The sequence below is a fragment of the Tachypleus tridentatus genome, chromosome 1 (assembly GCF_004210375.1).
Source record: "Tachypleus tridentatus isolate NWPU-2018 chromosome 1, ASM421037v1, whole genome shotgun sequence".
NCBI classification, from domain to species: Eukaryota; Metazoa; Arthropoda; class Merostomata; order Xiphosura; family Limulidae; genus Tachypleus; species Tachypleus tridentatus.
Window position 1 is genome coordinate 28,740,800 of NC_134825.1, and position 19,271 is coordinate 28,760,070.

Sequence of the window (19,271 nt, forward strand, 5' to 3'; positions counted from 1 at the left end):
ACATTCAGAACAATGTAGAAAGTGTGAACTGATGTCAGTTTCTGGTTAAGTACTCTTAAACACTATAAAGAACATCATTAAGGATCGGGTAAACAACCATTATATAACAATAAAGTACACTGCTGAAAAAAAAAAGATATCAATGGACTTTAGGGGTAAAAAGAACATTAAAAATATAATTAAACAGCGTAAAATGCTTAACACTTTTAACTTCAGGCTCAATAGAGTTTATATCCTCGATGACAAACGTTCTACAAACGATCTGTCTGAAGTAGAAGGTTAAAACATGCAGTCCAAAATTGGCTTCGTTTTTCTTCTAGAAGTTTCTTACAGTGCCAATTGAGAAGTAGAGCAATAGAGCGTAATCATGGCCATCACCAGATTCAATACGATTAGTGATGCAGAAAACTGAGAAAATCTTACTGTTTTGTAACTCGCTAATGAACTTCATCAATTTTTTTTCAAGAGATATTTGTCTGAAAACATGATTTTGTAATACTCTGGTGAGATGTTATTGTACAGTATTGTTCCAAACATCTGATGGGCGAAGCTCTAAATAAAACCAAAATAAACAAACCCGAAAGGTTGGTTTCAGTTTTGGTCAATGTGCGTCATTAAATACGAACATAAACTAAAGTTAAGGTTAAAGCATTATACTTCTAAAACATACATATCTTTAATAATGCTATTTTTGTGTTTCCCTGTTTCCATATCTTCGTGATGACGAGAAACCCACTTGAAGTAAAAATATATTCTAAAGACGGCTGGTATGAAGGTGACCTAAGAAGGCAGAAACTTTGTTCTGTACTTTATTTTAATTAAAGTAATAATACGCATAACAGTCGTCTTGAGAATACATTTTTGTTTGGATATCTGTTTTACATATAATGTTATTAGTGTGTTTCCCTGTGTGTGTTTTCCTATAGCAAAGCAATATCAGGCTATCTGCTGAGCCCACCGAGGGGAATCGAACTCCTACTTTTAGCGTTGTAAATCCGTAGACTTACCGCTGTACTAGCGGGGGGCTTGTATATTTGTTTTACATATAATATTATTATTGTGTTTCCCTATTTGAAAATCTGTTTTACATATAATGTTATTACTCTGTTTCTGTGTTTGGGTATCTGTTTTACATGTAATGCAATTATTGTGTTTCCCTGTTTGGATATTTGTGTGTATTTGTGTGCGTTTGTCTGTGTTTTCTTATAACAAAGCCATATCAGGCTATCTGCTGAGCCCACCTAGGGGAATCGAACCCCTGATTTTAGTGTTGTAAATCCGTAGACTTACTGAAGTACTAGCGGGAGGCTTGAATATTTGTTTTACAAATAATGTTATTATTCTGTTTCTGTGTTTGGATATCTGTTTTACATATAATGTTAGTATTCTGTTCCAGTGTTTGGGTGTCTGCTTTACATATAATAATATTATTCTGTATCCGTTTTACCTATAATGTTATTATTCTGTTTCTGTGTTTGGGTATCTGTTTTATATATAATGTTATTATTCTGTTTCTGAGTTTGGGTATCTATTTTACATATAATGTTAGTATTCTGTTTCCGTGTTTGAGTATCTGTTTTACATATAATGTTATTATTCTGTTTCCGTGTTTTTCTTTTTTCTCTCTCATTAAGAGACACAATAAATTTAATATTGTTAATGTTTTGTTTTTGAGCATTTATTGACCAAATATAATATTTAAAGGAACATAAATTCTTTTTTTTGTCATGTTATGTTTTTTGTTCTGTTTGATGCGATACAAAATACAGTGCTTTTTTTCGATACTGTATATTTTTGAAATATTCCCCTTGGTAGTCGATGTTTTATTATTTTTAACTTTGTTAAGCTATATAAATATATATTTAAGTTTTGTTTTTCTATTAACAGTTGAAAGTACGATATGTAGTTTATCATACCTGTTATGGCTTTACTTGAGTGGTCGGGGTGTTAGTGGTAAAGATTACTTCTCTTTTGTTTTACATGAGGCACTTCGATTTTCGCTGTCTTCGTACATCTTGGCTTCATTGTTGTTCTGTGATACAGTGGTTAATTAATTATTTCCAGACATCCGGCCGATGTTGTAGCACTTAGTATATCCTTACAACTGTAACAGATTTACTATTATGTATATATTTTAATATCTATGTTTGTTTCACTTTAATATATATATTTAGAAATGCTTGTAGCTTATATTGTTAAATGTGTATTGCAAAAGTTCCGCCTGTTCTCTCAATTTTATAAAATTTTCGAGCGTAAGAATCAACAATGCATCTATCTATCTAAATATCAGTGTTGTTGGTCCAACTGAACCTTCTAGAACCTTGCCATAAAGTTTATAAATAGCAACACATGGAGGAACCGTTTAATATTGTTGGTTTGCTATAATCAGTATACTATAAATCTCGGAAGCTATAATTGCGATAAACGCTTATTAAACGGAAAACTAGAGATATTTAAACAGGAATGTTTATAGATTTCAAACATTACAAACCGTTTCACTTCAGAGAATTAGCTTTGGGCGTTAGTATTTCTATGAGAACGTTAGATATCTTCCCCAAGAAAAGTCAGCTTGTAAACCGCGTGAGCCCAGCCAAAAATAGAGCTAGCTAGCTTTCCCGTTAAGATAATTGTACCTGTATATCAACAAAGAATTATTTCGCTCTCCGTGAGCCGTCAATAAAATATTCAGTCCCTGACGAGGTATAACACTCTGTATTGCTTGTAACTTTGTAAAATTCTTGTATACAAACCATTATTTATAATAACTGTTATTATAAATTGTATTGTTGTTTGTAAATTAAAATACATTTGTGTGAAAAAGGAATATTGTGTGTATTAATCTTTTTGGCAAATATCATAAATTTGACACATATCAACATTTAATTAACTTTTAAATTCAAACCCATATTTCTGAAATAAATTATAATATAACATGGAAATAAAGTTACAGAATCGGTAAGGACAGGGTACAGTGTTAAAAGGAAAATTAATGGATGTTTAAAAGCATGTCAAATAAAGTTGAAGTAAGAACAACTTTAATAATCCCAGACTGCATAGCGTCAAGATGGTACCATAACGTTTAGTAGAAATATGAATGCCATTGAACAAAGGTTTGGCTCGTTGGAATTAAGCAGAAACTTACACAATGGGCTATCTATGCTCTGCTCACCAGGGGTATCGAAACACAGTTTTTAGCCATGTGGATCCACAGACATGTCACTGTGGACATTGAACAAAGGTTCATTAATGTTAAAATTATATTAGAAATACAACTGAACTCGGATTAAAACGTTGAAAACAAATCTGACAAATAGTCAATACAGGTCATAACTGTTGAAATAAAAACAAACTATCATAATTATAAGTTAAATGGTGCCGAAATTACATTGTAAAATGTTCCTGAAGATATAAATTAAACTGTGGTTTAAAGCAGTATTTAAGCAACAGACATTAATCGATAATGATTTGTCAATCTGGTTTGAAGTATATTATAACTAGCAGTAATATTATAAGTTTTCTGTGATAAAAGTCAATATTTAAAATGATATTGGTGAAAACAATAGTAAATTATCATAGTGAAAAATGAAACACTCTTGGAGTTACATATAGCAATCAAAAGAAATACCTAAACGTTATTATATCAAAACACTATGTAATAAGCAAATAAATAAAAAGCAAGACATTTACTTTAAGTGAAAAACTGATGGTGCAACATATAATTCGAGCTGTATAATGCATAGTGAAAATGTATGGTCTTGCGTTATTATCCTTTATATTATTGCATTAATAGACTTATATGTAACTACCTAATTATATGAACACTGAGCAAAATGTCTATTGCATTAATAGTCTTATATGTAACTACCTAATTATGTGAACACTGAGCAAAATCTCTATTGCATTAATAGTTTTATTTGTAACTACCTAATTATGTGAACACTGAGCAAAATGTCTATTGCATTAATAGACTTATTTGTAACTACCTAATTATGTGAACACTGAGCAAAATCTCGAGGAAGGAGTACACTTAGAGATATTGTACTTGTCACTAATCTTCGATCCATCAGAGAATACGTATTTGGTGTACAGCAGTCTGTATCTCTCAGAAGTCGATAGCCTAAAGCTCATTGTAGTAAATTAGATACCAACAAGTTTCGTTATTAAAACATCACTTGAATTTTCACATACAAATTTCTCTTTGGCCTATCTAGTTTTTATCGGATATATGCACAAAATTAACATTAGCGTTTAAGCTTACGAGTGATTCTCCTAAAGCTTTGATTATAATATGTCACGCAATAAATAATATATTTCCTCAAAATACTAGCGTTATTATCTTATGCAGGTTCTCTCAATCATTATCATTTACCAAACTCGAGCAATCAGAACAAAATAATTAATTTATATGCAAAAACGGCTCGTTTTGGTTGAGAAAATATTTTACATAGAAGAGCGAACAACGTTCTTTGTGAACCTGACGATGACCGAAAAAGGTCGAAATGTTGTTCGCTCTTCTATGTAAAATATTTTCTCAACCCAAACGAGCCGTTTTTGCATATATATTTCTCAACAAGTGGGTTTCCTCGACATCACTGAAAATAATTAATTTAATATCCGCTTCAAGGTGCAGTGCTGCTAAAATAATTTAATTTATGTAACCCCTGTTACAATAAGGGGGAACTAATGACACGCATTATTATACAACAATGAAGTGCAAGTATCGTCTGAATGGAAAAATAAAGTTTCTTAAGCTACGCCATCTGGTACTTTAAGTCATAACTAAACTGCATTGTTTAGTGTAGCTGACGATTATAAGGTTGAAGAAGCAGTTTCAGTGAGGTGTTTTTTTCATCAAATCAAATTTTGAACATTTTACGTTTCTTAGGAATTGAATCAGAAAATTGAACAAATGGTTCGACTTAATCTTTTTTGTTTGCTTTTTTTATCGTAACAAGTCGGAAACATTTTATATTTCTCAAGAGGCCGTGGTTATTAGTTTAATATTTTCACACAAATTTTACGGAGAGTTCTAGAAAAATATCTGATCTTTTATATTGAAATAAAATGTGAAGATATAAAACATCATTCATTTGAGAATTTACAAGTATTTGAGCATATTAAAATTTTAAGAAATTATAACGGGGAGTGCGTTTTGAAATCTCAATTAAAATATCAATATTTGAATTTAAATAAATTTGTTTTAACATTAAGAACGTATCAAAATATCCTAAATCTTACCTCTGTAACTGAACATCTTCAAAGTTATCAGTACTCGATCGTAATTTTAGTCTGCACGTCTTAAAATGTTAACAATGAAAGTTGGTTTTTGAATTTCGCGCAAAGCTACACGAGGGCTATCTGTGCTAGCCGTCCCTAATTTTTCAATGTAAGACCAGAGGGAAGGCTGCTAGTCATCACCACTCACCGCCAACTCTTGGGCTACTGTTTTGCCAACGAATAGTGGGATTGATTGACATATTATAACGTATCCATGGATGAAATGGCGAGCAAATTTGGTAGAAGGAGATTCGAACCCGTGGTTCTCAAATTGCGAGTCGTACACCTTAATAAATAGCTATGTCAAGCCACCAGTATCATGAATTAAAATCATGTTTTGCCAGTTTAGACAAGGCCTTAGTATCGTAATAATTAAACACATAAGATACGTGCTTTTCATGTAGTACCGTGAATATTGCTCTGATAACGTAACAATATGAACAACGATCAGTATAGTACTACGAATTCTCTCTTGATAACGTGACATTACGTTATCTTAGCTTCTAATGTAGGACCTTAACTTCTGTCCTGATAAAGTAACAACATGAGTTATTAGCTACTAATATCGCGCCACGGATTCTGGCTTGATAAAATGAACTCCTTCATGTAATATATATATATAATAAAATCTGTCATATGTGCGAACACAGTATGTAAAACAGTTGAATTTCTGACATAAATGAAACGTTTCTGATGTAGTGACTGGCCTGTCACGCTATGGACGAAAGTTCAAAGTTCGAAAAGTGATGCTTCCAAACACGCTGTAAGTTTTCAGTTGTAGTTGCATGAAAACTGAGAGAAAAACTAGGTTGAAACATCTGGAATAAAACATGTTTATAGTTTTGATGGAGCTACGATATATTTTTATGCGTGCTTTTTTTTATATGTGTGTACGCATAAGCTTTAACCAATCCGGACTGATAGTGCTTACAAGCCATGAAATGTCTTATACTAATACTAATAACCACATGGCGATTAAGTACTAGAAAAAGTGAGAAAAGGTACATGTATAGAGAAAGTCACGAAACAATTGAATGGTGATAATTTTATGTTATCATTATGTCCTCCAGACTACACATATATAGTATCTACAGGATTTAGCATGTTATACATAAAATAGTTTTGAATATGTTAATCAGCAATTAATGTGGCAAATAGCCAATATTATGTTACGGTGGAACAAAATGCATCAGAACAACATTTGATATTCGTGATGACGAGAAACCCACTTGAAGGGAAAATGTATCTCAGAACACTGGTATTGGTATTAATACTTTTACTAATAAAACAATGAACAACGTTTCTACCTTTTTAAATCATCAAGCTAACCTGAAGATGACTTTATTAGTGATACACCCTTATACTTAATGGTCCATAAAACAAAGAAATAAGGATGAAGCTGGGGTGCTAGAACCACAACCATAACTAGAAATGAAATAAGATGTCCTATCACTGACCCAGGAAACAATGCACAATATAATCAAGACGGAGCCCCTGGAAAAGTGAGACAAGTCACGTGTACACAATGTTCTACCACAAATTTCAAATCAGTCGTTCCATACCTGAAGCAGCCATTCAAGTTATTCCAAATGAACTACCAATCACGTCACTGTTTCCAGCGTATGTGAACTTATTTGCGTTAGGACAGTTGCACTGGAGCTGGGAAGCTGTTGTCCTTCAGCTGCAGATGGATTATGGAAAGCTCTTTTGAGGAGGCGTGTGCTTTGAGCATGTCAAACTTACAACAGATCTTTTTGTAATGGAAACAACGTAACATGACTATTGTGAAGATGCAAGAAAGAAAATGACCGGACATGGTGACGTATACTTGAATGATGTGTTGATGTTCCAAAATAATTTTTTTTTATATAAAGTGCTCAACCCCTGTGAAGCTCAGTGGTTTTCTAATAACATGATACAGAGGCTGTTTGCTTAAGTATTGCTCTATATCGAAATATTACACACACTAGCACACACACGTATGTATATACAATTTAATGTCTGCTTACACAATAGACTAGTTTATGAAATGAGAGCTGTAGAAGAAAGATACATTAGAGTCTGCGATATATATATATATATGTATGCTTCAACACTAACAATTTATAATGGTTTTGAGTCAGATCAATGGAATTGGGTAGTTGTACTTTGCCACGAAGACACGCGACAGTATTAACTTTACGTACGTTGTAGCGTTCAACACAGTGTAGTAGAAAAGCATGAACTGTCGTCGAAAAAACAAACTGAAACAGATACACACACACACGTTTATTTATTGATTTATACCCGTACACACAATGAAAACGTACTTACATCGTATCATTAGTTTATTGTTTCAAAGATAAATGTAGGTTTTTGTTGAATATGGACATTATTGATGAGTTGTATACATTTATTTGTACATCATGAGTTCGAATTCATGCGATACCACGAGTATTCCCCATACTGTAAACCGTGGGTGCGTTATAAGCGTGACAGTCACTTCCTTAGTTTGAGTGACATAGTTGATGAGCTGCATACCTTTATTTGTACAGCGTGAGTTCCAATTCGTACGATACCATAAATATTTCCAACACTGTAAGCCATAGATGCGTTATAAGAGTACAATCACATTCATTAGTGTGCTTCCGACTAATTGCCTTCCTTCTGATCTGTAATCCAATAGTAGGGACGGCAACAAATAGTTCTAATAGTTTTTCCATAAATAAATAATATAATATAATAATATATTTTTTTATAGTTTACTAGGAAAACGATGTAATTTATATAAACTAACATTCCCTTTCTATTTCAAATTATAAACTAAACCAAAGGCTTAGAAAAGTGCGTAACATGAGGTATTTTTTTTTTTCAGTTTGCGCAATGACATCAAACAACAGATATACTGTAAGCCAGTTACCATGGTATCAAATGTGTCTCACAGATACAAAGGTTTGGCAAGCCTGAGAAACGGAAAGTAGAAAATAACCGTCTCATAAAGTGACAGGTATTTTCCTTGCCAAACATTTTATTTTACATCTAGTATTCCACGGTTATAGTTTGTACCCTGCTAGTTGAGTGTTACATTGAACGTGAAATTGCTACTGATATCTTGTTTTGTTTTTCGGTCACACATAACACTCTTATTTACTTTCTATTTGAAAAGATACGGATCGCCCGGCATGGTCAGTGGTTAGGTTGCTCGTCTTGTGATTTGATGATTGCACCAAACATGCTCACCCTTTCAGCAGCGAGGGAGTTATAATGTTTGGTTAATCTTACTCTCGTTGATGAAAGAGTAGCCCACGAGTTGGCATTGAGTGGTGATGACTAGCTGCATTTTCTATAGTTTTACACTGAAAAATTAGGGGCGGCTAGTGTAGTTAGCCCTCGTGAAACGTTACGCGAAATTAGAAAGCAAACAAACACACAAACAAGATATGTATATTGTAGGATGCAATAGTCAGTAATGATTAATTACCGTCTCAGTGGTAAGCTATTTATAATGCTAAAATTCGGCATTCGATCCATGTTACGAACACAGCACTCGTATTCCTTTTTCCAACTGTATCCCTAACAGCAATAAAAAAGTAATAGTGAAATAGAAGGATAATTGCATGTCTTCAAATAGGTTGTATCATATTTATGTAATATGTTTTATTAAATTCCTGACATTGTTAAGGGTACTTATATTATAGCACTGATGTTGACATATTAGGAATACGAAACAGAAGTTGGATCTTTGACATTTATTCTGAAAATTATGAAACAATTAAAGTTTTTTATGTATTTTCACAATTAATTAATTTTCATATGGTCATTATCTTGATTATTTTGCAAAATTATTAGCTTGTAGACTTTAACGTACTTTGTTATAAATTGACCTAAAATGTCCTCCTGGCCATTCAAAAGTAGTTTAAGAAATAGAACAAAATGTAATATTTTCAACTAAATGTAATGCTGTTAAAAAAAGGAAGTGATGAACAGATTCATTATCTACAAGTTAATTAGAAAGTTTTATTTTAAAATTAAAATCGCGAAAATACCTAACAAGTAAACCTTTTTATGTTACTCACTACCCAAAGATACTGAATAGTTCTGTTTATTTGCTTTTGAAATTCGCGTATAGCTACACAACGTCTACCTCCACTAGCTTTCCCTAATTTAACAGTGTAAGACTAGTATGTATGGTTTGGTTTGAACTTTTGTTTTTGAATTTCGCACAAAGCTACTCGAGGGCTATCTGTGCTAGCCGTCCCTAATTTAGCAGTGTAAGACTAGAGGAAAGGCAGCTAGTCATCACCACCCACCGCCAACTCTTGGGCTACTCTTTTATCAACGAATAGTGGGATTGATCATCATATTATAACGCCCCCACGGCTGAAAGGGCGAGCATGTTTGGCGCGACGGGGATACGAACCCGCGACCCTTAGATTACGAGTCGCACGCCTTAACACGCTTAGCCATACCGGGCCCTTTGGTTTGAATTTCGCACAAAGCTACTCGAGGGCTATCTGCGCTAGTAGTTCCTAATTTAGCGGTGTAAGACTAGAGGGAAGGCAGCTAGTCATCACCACTCACCTCCAATTCTTGGGCTACTCTTTTACCAACGAATAGTGAGATTGACCATCACATTATAACGCCGCCACGGCTGAAAGGGTGAGCATGTTTGGGGTGACGAGAATTCGAACCCATGACTCTCGGATTGCGACTCGAGTGCCTAACCGCCTGGCCATGCCGAGCCCATGCTGTATAGACTGCAGAAATTTGAAGAATGACTGAGAACTCATGTTTTTAACTGAGCAATATTTGTTGAAGGAACACTTTTATATGTTAGGTAGTAATTTTAAATGTATGAAAAGCTGTAATTTGTAACACTTTCCATTTCGTGCGTATAGCACTGGAAAAAATAACGAAATTAATGTGAATGTTTATTAATATCACTATTGTGTGTTCAATAATAGATTATTACTTACCTTTTCTGAAAAATGTGAAAAAATAAGGTTTAATATGAAATATTTAATAAATGGACAAATGGATTTTATTTAATATGTATTATTCATTCATTGCTAGAAGCCTTACATTTTAATATGTATCCATTCATTCAATGTTAGTAACATTACATTTTAATATGCATTTCTCCATTTATTGTGAGAAACTTTACTAAGAAAAACCTCGTGTATAGATTTACCATTAACCGAATTTCGAAAAGAATTTTTGTTGAAACTATTTGTATATATTAACAATAAATGCATAAATAATCAGAGACCTTATACACCCAGAAATATTCCCATATCTCTCAAAGCTGCTTGCAAACAACTTTAACTTATCAAGAAAAGCATTTTTTGAATATTTTTACCTCAATTTTCATTAGGAAAGGGCCCGGCATGACCACGTGGATTAAGGCGTTTGTCTCATAATCTGAGGGCCGTGGGTTCGAATTCTCGTCGAACCAAATATGCTCGCCCTCTCAGCCGCGGGGGCGTTATAGTATGACAGTCAATCCATCTATTCGTTGGTAAAAGAGTAGCCCAAGAGTTGGCGGTGGGTGGTGATGACTAGCTGCCTTCCCTCAAGTTTCACACTGCTAAATTAGGGACGGCTAGCTTTGCGCGAAATTCAAAATTCAAAAACAAAAACAAATAATTAGGAAAGAAGGACATTTTTATAAGCCTTTCTTTAATTAGAGCAATCCCTGCTTACCTGCTGACTTAATAACAGGTTATTTTTCCCAGTGTGAATTCACTATATGTCCAGAAGTATGTGGACACCCCTTTTAATTAATGGGTTTGGCTATTTCGGCCACACCCATTACTAACAGGTGCATAAAATCAAGCATACATCCATGCAATTTCCAAAGACAAATATTATCCGTACAATGGGTTGTACTGAAGAGCTAAGTGATTTTCAACGTGCCACTGTCATAGGATGTCACCTTTTCAATAAGTCAGTTTGTCAAATTTCTGCCCTGCTAGAGCTGCTTCAGTTAACTGTAAGTGCTGTTATTGTGAAGTGGAAACGTCTTGGAGCAACAACAGCTCAGTCACGAAGCGATAGGCTACACAAACTCACAGAACGGGCCGAGTGCTGAAGTGAGTAGCGCGTAAAAATCCTCTGTCCACAGTTGAAACACTCAGTACCAAGTTCCAAACTGCCTCTAGAACCAATGTCAAGACAAGAACTGTTCGTCGAGAGCTTTATTGAAATCGGCTTCCACGGCCGAGCATCTGCACACTAGCTTAAGATCACTATGCCCAATACTAAGCGTCGGCTGGAGTGATGTAAAGTACACTTCCATTAAATCTGGAGCAGTGGAAACGCGTTCTTTGAAGTGATGAATCATTCTTCACTATCTGGCAGTCTGACAGACGAATCTGAGTTTGGCAGATGCCAGGAGAACGTTACCTGCCTAAATGCATAGTGCCAACTGTAAAGTTTTGTGGAGGAGAAATAATAGTCTGGGGCTGTTTTTCGTCGTTTGGGCTAGACTCTTTAGTTTCAGTAAAGAGACATCTTAATGCTACAGCATGCAATGACATTCTAGAGAATTGTGTGCTTTCATCTTTGTGGAAACAGTTTGGATAAGTCTCTTTTTGATTCAGCATGATAATGCCCTCGTGGACAAAATGAGGTCCATAAAGACATAGTTTACTAAGGTTGGTGCGGAGGAACTTGACTGGCCTGCATAGAACTCTGACCTCAACCCCATCGAACACTTTTGGGATGAATTGGAACGCTGAGTGCCCGACCTCACTAAAGCTGTTGTGGCTGAATATTAGCGAATCCCCGTAGCCATGTTCCAAAATCTAGTGAGAAGCCTTCACAGAAGAGTGGAGATTGTTATAGCAGCAAACAGGGAACCAACTCCATATTAATTTCCATGGTTTTGGAATGAGGTGTTCAACAAGTGCATATGGGCGTGATGGTCTAGTGTCCACATACCTTTGGCCATGTAGTGTATCTTAATATGCAACTTTTATTGAAGTTTACATTTTTATAAACATTTCTAATTAACTGTTTTCAAGATGGTATTATATTTTTTTATATTTTGAATAGAAACACGAAATTTTATTTCATGCAAATTAAAAGGAAATTGTTCTTTTCTCAATCGCTATCTTATCACTCAAACAAAACCCTAAAATCTAAAGTTTCGATAGTGACCATTTTTAAAGTCATCATAAATAGCGATTAGTGACTTAGTAAAAACCTGATTGTAAATAATTTAATTTGTTTGCAACCTAAATACATGAAGTAAGTCTTATGTTTAAAGTTTTACCATTTAGTCAGTAAATATTATTATATTTATTATCTTCAAGTAAATACTATTGTGTGACTTAGAAGGCTACCTCTAAAATATCTAAAATTTAGCAATACCTTCATCTGGGGTTTAATTTTTTTTTTAAAGCCGGCATACTTAAGAGAAAACAAAGTCGTGAATTTTGGATTTTGTACAACACAAATGTATTTTGATTATTTATGATTGTGTTTATGAGCCAGACTTGGAAATATAGCATACTTTATTATGATTTGTTTTTAAACTTAAATATGTAATTATGTTCTATGTGCTAGAAACAGAATAAATTGATGCTCTTATTAAACAGGAATGCAAAGATACTTTCAAAAATATTTGTTCATTTTCGAGAATGTTACGGCTTTTGGAATTCATGAACTTAAACTTGTAAATCAGATGTTAGGTAGATAGAGTAAACAGCGTAGTAATATTAGAAATTCTATATTACACAGACACAGTCACCTGTGTAGTAATGGTAACGAGCTATGTTCTGCATCTTACCTATTTCTTTTCATTTTTACTTTCATGGACATATCTTGGACTTAATCTGTTTGTTAGTAGATATGGAGCACAGTTTTTAGCTTGGAATACGTCATCATGTCTAAGATATGTCTTAAAAATTCGTAATGCATTTGCAGGTATAATGTTGTCGTTGTTCTCGTCAAAACTGCCAACGATATGTTGAAGATACGGTTGTTGAATGTCCCTAATACGTCTCCTGATAGATCCATCAAGGGGCTGTTTTCCAAACAAAGTAGATGTAATCAAGCCGTGTCTCATTTCTGGCTGTAATATCCTTATGCTCTGAATATTTGTTGATGAAGTTTTCTTGAATTCTTCTGGGACTAATCTTTTTGGTATCATCGTCCGCTCCTTCTTGAAACGTTTGGGTAATTTCTTCTTTGAAAGGATCAATATACTTTTAGCCACAAACAGCTTCCATATGCCTGTCGCAAAGTCCAACCTTCAGGAAAAGTTTATTTGCTACTGATCGAATTAATTTTTTTTTTTTTTGGTAAAGCAGTTTCATACTACAGGGAAAATGTATGGAAAACCTCAGCCAATAAAACAAATAGCCACATTTACGGTGTATTAAAGAACTTAAAAAAAACACTTCTCAGCCTGACTTGTAAAGTCAGTGTTAAAATTGTTGGCTTACAATATTGTTTTCACTTTGTTTTTTAATACAGAACTATATATCTTAGGCAAAACAGTTTTAACACCTATCAAATTTTACACTTTAAAATGACATCTCTAAGACTTGCTTATTTTGAGAAAGTAATATATCTTATCCCCAGTGATTAACTACGATTTTGTTTGAAGAATTAGCGTCAAAATCTGGTGTTTCGAGCAACACGATTGTGTTTCAAAGTTCATCTTAATCTACACAGAGTGGTTACATTTAGGGCCACAGATAATCTGTGGCCTGACAAAATGCATGAACATGTTATATTTAGGTTTCCAAACTGGAACGTTGGCTTATTTGCCATGTAATATTCAAATTAATTTTGTCATATTATGTTAACAATGGAATGTTCAATTGGTTAATATTGTTGAAGTTGTGTGTTAATGAATGTAAAGATGTTTGGTTAGTTTTATATATTCCATACTATATATATGTTTGTGGCTCTCCAGTGGTTCAGCATCGCGCTTGATGGCTATAACGCTAAAAATAGGATTTTGATAACCGCAGGTAAATAAACCACAGATAATCTATTGTGTAACTTAACAAGCAAGAAAAAAGTGATATGTTTAGGTTGTTTATTCAGTGATTACATAGAAGATAATAGTATAAGAACAGCAATAAAAACCAATTTATTTTGTAGTAAATACTTAACTGCATTATTCCCAAAATATTTCTAACGTATGAAATACAAAATTATCTCATCAATCCTGGATTGTTTGTTTGTTTTTTTGGAATTTCGCACAAAGCTACTCGAGGGCTATCTGTGCTAGCCGTCCCTAATTTAGCAGTGTAAGACTAGAGGGAAGGCAGCTAGTCATCACCACCCACCGCCAACTCTTGGGCTACTCTTTTACCAACGAATAGTGGGATTGACCGTAACATTATAACGCCCCCACGGCTGGGAGGGCGAGCCTGTTTGGCGCGAACCCGCGACCCTCGGATTACGAAGCACACGCCTTAACGCGCTTGGCCATGCCGGGCCGTCAATCCTTGAAGCCACTTTCTCATTTGTAAGGACGAATACGTACTCGAACTAGACAAGATAAACCTAATACTGATGTTTGTACTTACACACGCTCATAAACAATTGTGATTTTGGAATGATTTGTGTGACTAAGAAGTCGGGCTCAGGTAGTTCTAACACTGTTCAATAGAAAGGGTTCTCATATAAAAGATTCATTGTTTTATGTGTTCTATGATCTGAGTTCTGGACAACTCTGTGTTTGTAACACATTGCTGTTGTTAATAACAGAGTGCGCCTTTGTTATATCATTCAGATAAATACAATAGTTTCTGTTCGTAAATGATGATGCAGAACCGCTATTTCTTCAAAAAGTATGTTTAGTGTACAGATGAACAGCTTTGTAAGCATAATTTAAATAAGGAAAACAAGTTTACACAAAACTATAAGATTGATCACAAGAATAGCTATGACGTACCACATACTGTTATCACACAGTTGGGTGATTAACTCGATATTTTTACAACTTTATGTTGTTTTCTCTAACTTAATTCGTGTTTATAAAACTCTTAATGTTTATAGGTTTGTAGATAGGATAATGCACTAAATAACTTGATTAAGTACTTTGTAACTTATGTATAAATAAATATGAACTGTGAATAACTGTGAAACTTTTACATGCACAGATTTGTAAAGAACCAATAACGTAAATAATTATGGAAACGAACTAACAATATGCATACAGAGTCACAAGCAATGAGTAATTATGATTAGTAGAATTTGTTAGTACAGAAAATACGAATGTGAATCAGCTAAACAGTACGCTTTGTTTAGTACTACCTTACGTTTATCAGCGTATGATCACGAAATATTATCCCAAATGTTATTCATTTCTCTTCACAATTCATCCATTCCACTTTTTCTTTATAAAAGCCCGTACAGGGCCTGGCGTGGTCAGGTGGTAAGGCCACTCGACTCATAAAACGAGGGTTGCGGGTTCGAATCCTCATCACACCAAACATGCTCGCCCGTTCAAACGTTGGGGCGTTATAATGTACGATCAATCCCACCATTCGTTGCTAAAAGTGTAGCCCAAGAGTTGGCGGTGGGTAGCGTTAACTAGTTGCCTTTCCTCTAGTCTCACACTGCTAAATTAGGGACGGCTAACGCAGATAGCCCTATAGTACTTTTGCACGAAATTCAAACCAAACCACAAGCCCATACAGCCCAAATAATATTAATGTCTAGACTTTCTGCAAGCCAAACCGTTGTTGTACCTGCCTAGTGTTTCTTCCAGGTATAGTTTCACTACATGGCTGCATTATTAGAATTACTGGTTTTTTTCAAGAATATTCCTTGCTCAGAAGGTCTTGTTCTTAAGAGAAAGGCGCGACACACACATATATATATACATATATAAATCTGTTTACACATATCAACAGTCATGGTAATATAAATGCTGTGTAACACGTGGCATTATAAGTTGAAATGTATTTCATATTCCGGCTGGTCCAGAAGCATGCATCTCTGTAAGTTTGTATCCTGATTGTTACATTTTTTTCTCTGCCATTCATCTCATTATAGTCATCTATTTCCAAACAATTCAAATTTTGGTTCATCTTCAAAGAACATCGTTCGTTAGATCCTGCATCTGACCGTTTTAAGACTATTGCCTTCATTTCTAAGTTTTTTCTCTCTTCAGCTTCATGAATCCCTTCACCATACTACTGCTGAGAATAGTATCGCTTCTTGTACTATTGTAGATATTATGCTGATGTGGCACTGTACAACTAGTTTAAAGACAGATAAAAATATAATGTAAATTATCAACACGTAGTTGTAATCAGCATTATTAAAAACTTATAAATAACCGTGAATTGTCTGTACAGTGAACATGTCTTTCGGTTGTTATTTATTTTACGGCATGTATGCCAGCTTTGAATACAGAGGCTTGAAGAAATTGATCCTGTATAATGAGTGCTGGACACTCCTCTGAGCTGCCACATGGATGAAAGAGAAAGAGCTGCTGTTTGTGACATATAAGTACTTGGTGAGTATTAAATCACCAAGTTGTTCATCTCAGTTTCAGGTATTTGTTTTCAAAATTATGTATTATTTTACAAGAAATTTAGGCTATCGATATGAACTTATATTAATAATTATTCTACATTGATTATATTTCGTTTTTTAATAAAATAGTGTAACCTTCATGACTGACATTGCTTTTCTCTTGTGTAATTGAAAAATGTAACACAAAATTCCGACTTTTTTTCCTTTTACTTTCATGTAAACTGGAAATGTAATATGCTAAAATATTCAACATCAAGGCCTGTTGATAAAGATATAAAATTAATATCTTCAATCACATCCTGTTTACAAATAATGTCACCATTTAAAAACAGTTTTATTTCAAGATTTAAGAAACCATATCATTGTCCCTTTGCGAGTTGTAAAGGAAGTTACAGCAATAAACCAACATTCAGTTTATATATTTCTAGATGCTATCAAATGATGGCATGGAGAAATCTAGATTCAATTCATATAATTTAGTATCGGAAGCAAATCGTGTAGAAAATTACTAAAACCCTTTGAGAGTTGACTTGTTTGTAGGTTTATGATGGTTCTGCTGATTCAAATCCAGTCTGACACATAGTTAGAAAATTATTTGTTAGAAAATAGAGTATTAATCTCTCTAAGGTTACAACGAAACGCTTAGTGATCTAGATTCTGTGATTGAAACAATTATTACAATTGTATTGCAATCAGATCCGTGCGTGTCTGTCTTTCTGTCTGTGTTTCCGCGCGCGTATCTCAAAAACTAATAGACCGACGTACACGAAACTTTTGCTCAAGATAGAAAGTCAGTATGAGACAATCCTTCCTAAATGTGATATGAATCCGGTTGTGGATCCAGATTCTGGGTCACTTTGAAGCATTTTTGTAGTGAAAAGATAGGGCATCTTTGTAGTTTGGGCATAATAACTCTATAAAGTGTGATCGAATTTCTACTAAATTTCATGGTCTTATTAAGCTGAAAATCATCATCATTTATAATACTGGATCTGAGAAAGAGTTTCTGATTTTTTGATGGTGAAATTTGACGTTATCCAGTGTAAACGCATACAATATTGAAAAAGAGCGGTGGAGCGAGGATATACAATATCTTCAATAGTTCTTGTTAAATAATGTAATGGTGTGAGTGAAATGAACATTATGTACATCTTCATCTTCCAAAAGATATATTACGATATATAAAAGATATGTTAAGAGCTAAATATATCATTGGGTATTTTATAACTACTACAAGCTAGGATTGCAAATGATCTTCTAGCAAGAATTTTCAATACATCAGAGGTCCCTTTAAGATCAGAACATATGAGACCGAAGTATCACAAATGAAAGTATAACTGTGTATTATTGGTTACTATCGTCGTAATTTCAACAACAGACTATGATATTGTGATTATGTATACCTGTGTTGTATATTTTAAAATCATTGTACAACCAGAAATGTATTTTCTCGTTCCTGTCTGAGGACGTGCCAGGAATCATTCTGCTAAAAGAATTTGTAACTGGTAATGTCATGCAGAGAAACATCTTATTTTTAGCTTAAAGCTTTACTCTATAAATATTAATTTGAAATTGTGAACCCACGTGGCGAATGCTGAGAAAAAAAAGTAAAATCCTGATATTCTATTTCTAACCTAATAATCTACCCAATCTACTAAACACCTTAAATGTATCATCAAATGTGATTCTTTAGTTTGCTTATGGATAAATAAGGTTGAAAACAAACACATGTGTTTCAAACGGACTTAAAGTGATTTTCCAAAGCTTGGTTAACATTACACAGACCTTAGCAGGTTATCCAGCCTAATGGTCATGAAAGTGTATTTGGTAAATTGTTTTAACACTAAAACTTTCGAAACCACAAAAAATAGACCTATTAGCTTAGTACAAAACTGTTAAAATTAATGTTACATTTATATTTGAGGATAAATACTCCGCAAGGTGGTGTAAGCATAATATTATTATTACTCTGAAAAGTTGTTAAACTTGTGTGTTTACATTAAATCATTTGTTATAACGAAATACCAGTCTGAAAAGTAGGCTAAGCTTTGGCTCCAGTTTCTCTCCTATTTTAGTTTCACTAAAATCACAACACCAATTCTTAACTAAACATCCATAATTAATCATCGGATGTGGTCTTTTGTTTAGCTTATGGACACTAAGCTTTGAAAACAAACAAAATTATTTCAAATAGGCTTAAATGAATGTTTCAAAACTTGGTTAACATTACACAGACTTCAGCAGAAAGACGTCAACTTCTTCAGGCTTAATATTCATCAGGTTATTCATTGAGGACAGCAATTCTATGTGACATATCACATCTCTTTAATCTTATAATATTGTATGGCTCATAACCAGAATGTAATACCTGAAGTGTAAGTTTTGAGGAATAGCAATATTAAGGTAAATATTACCCATATTTCATGGTGTCTTGGAAGATGTTTCATTTGGTAAAATATTATTGATTCTCATTGAAGAAGATAAAGTTTTCTTTGCTTCCCCGTCCA

The 19,271-nt window shown here is 33.9% G+C and overlaps 1 protein-coding gene across 2 annotated transcripts in view; it reads left to right on the forward strand.

The window, feature by feature from the left end:
* Window positions 1-19,271, forward strand: part of LOC143244972 (eye-specific diacylglycerol kinase-like) — a 324,629-nt gene that overhangs the window by 607 nt on the left and 304,751 nt on the right. The gene's annotated exons all lie outside the window — the stretch shown is intronic.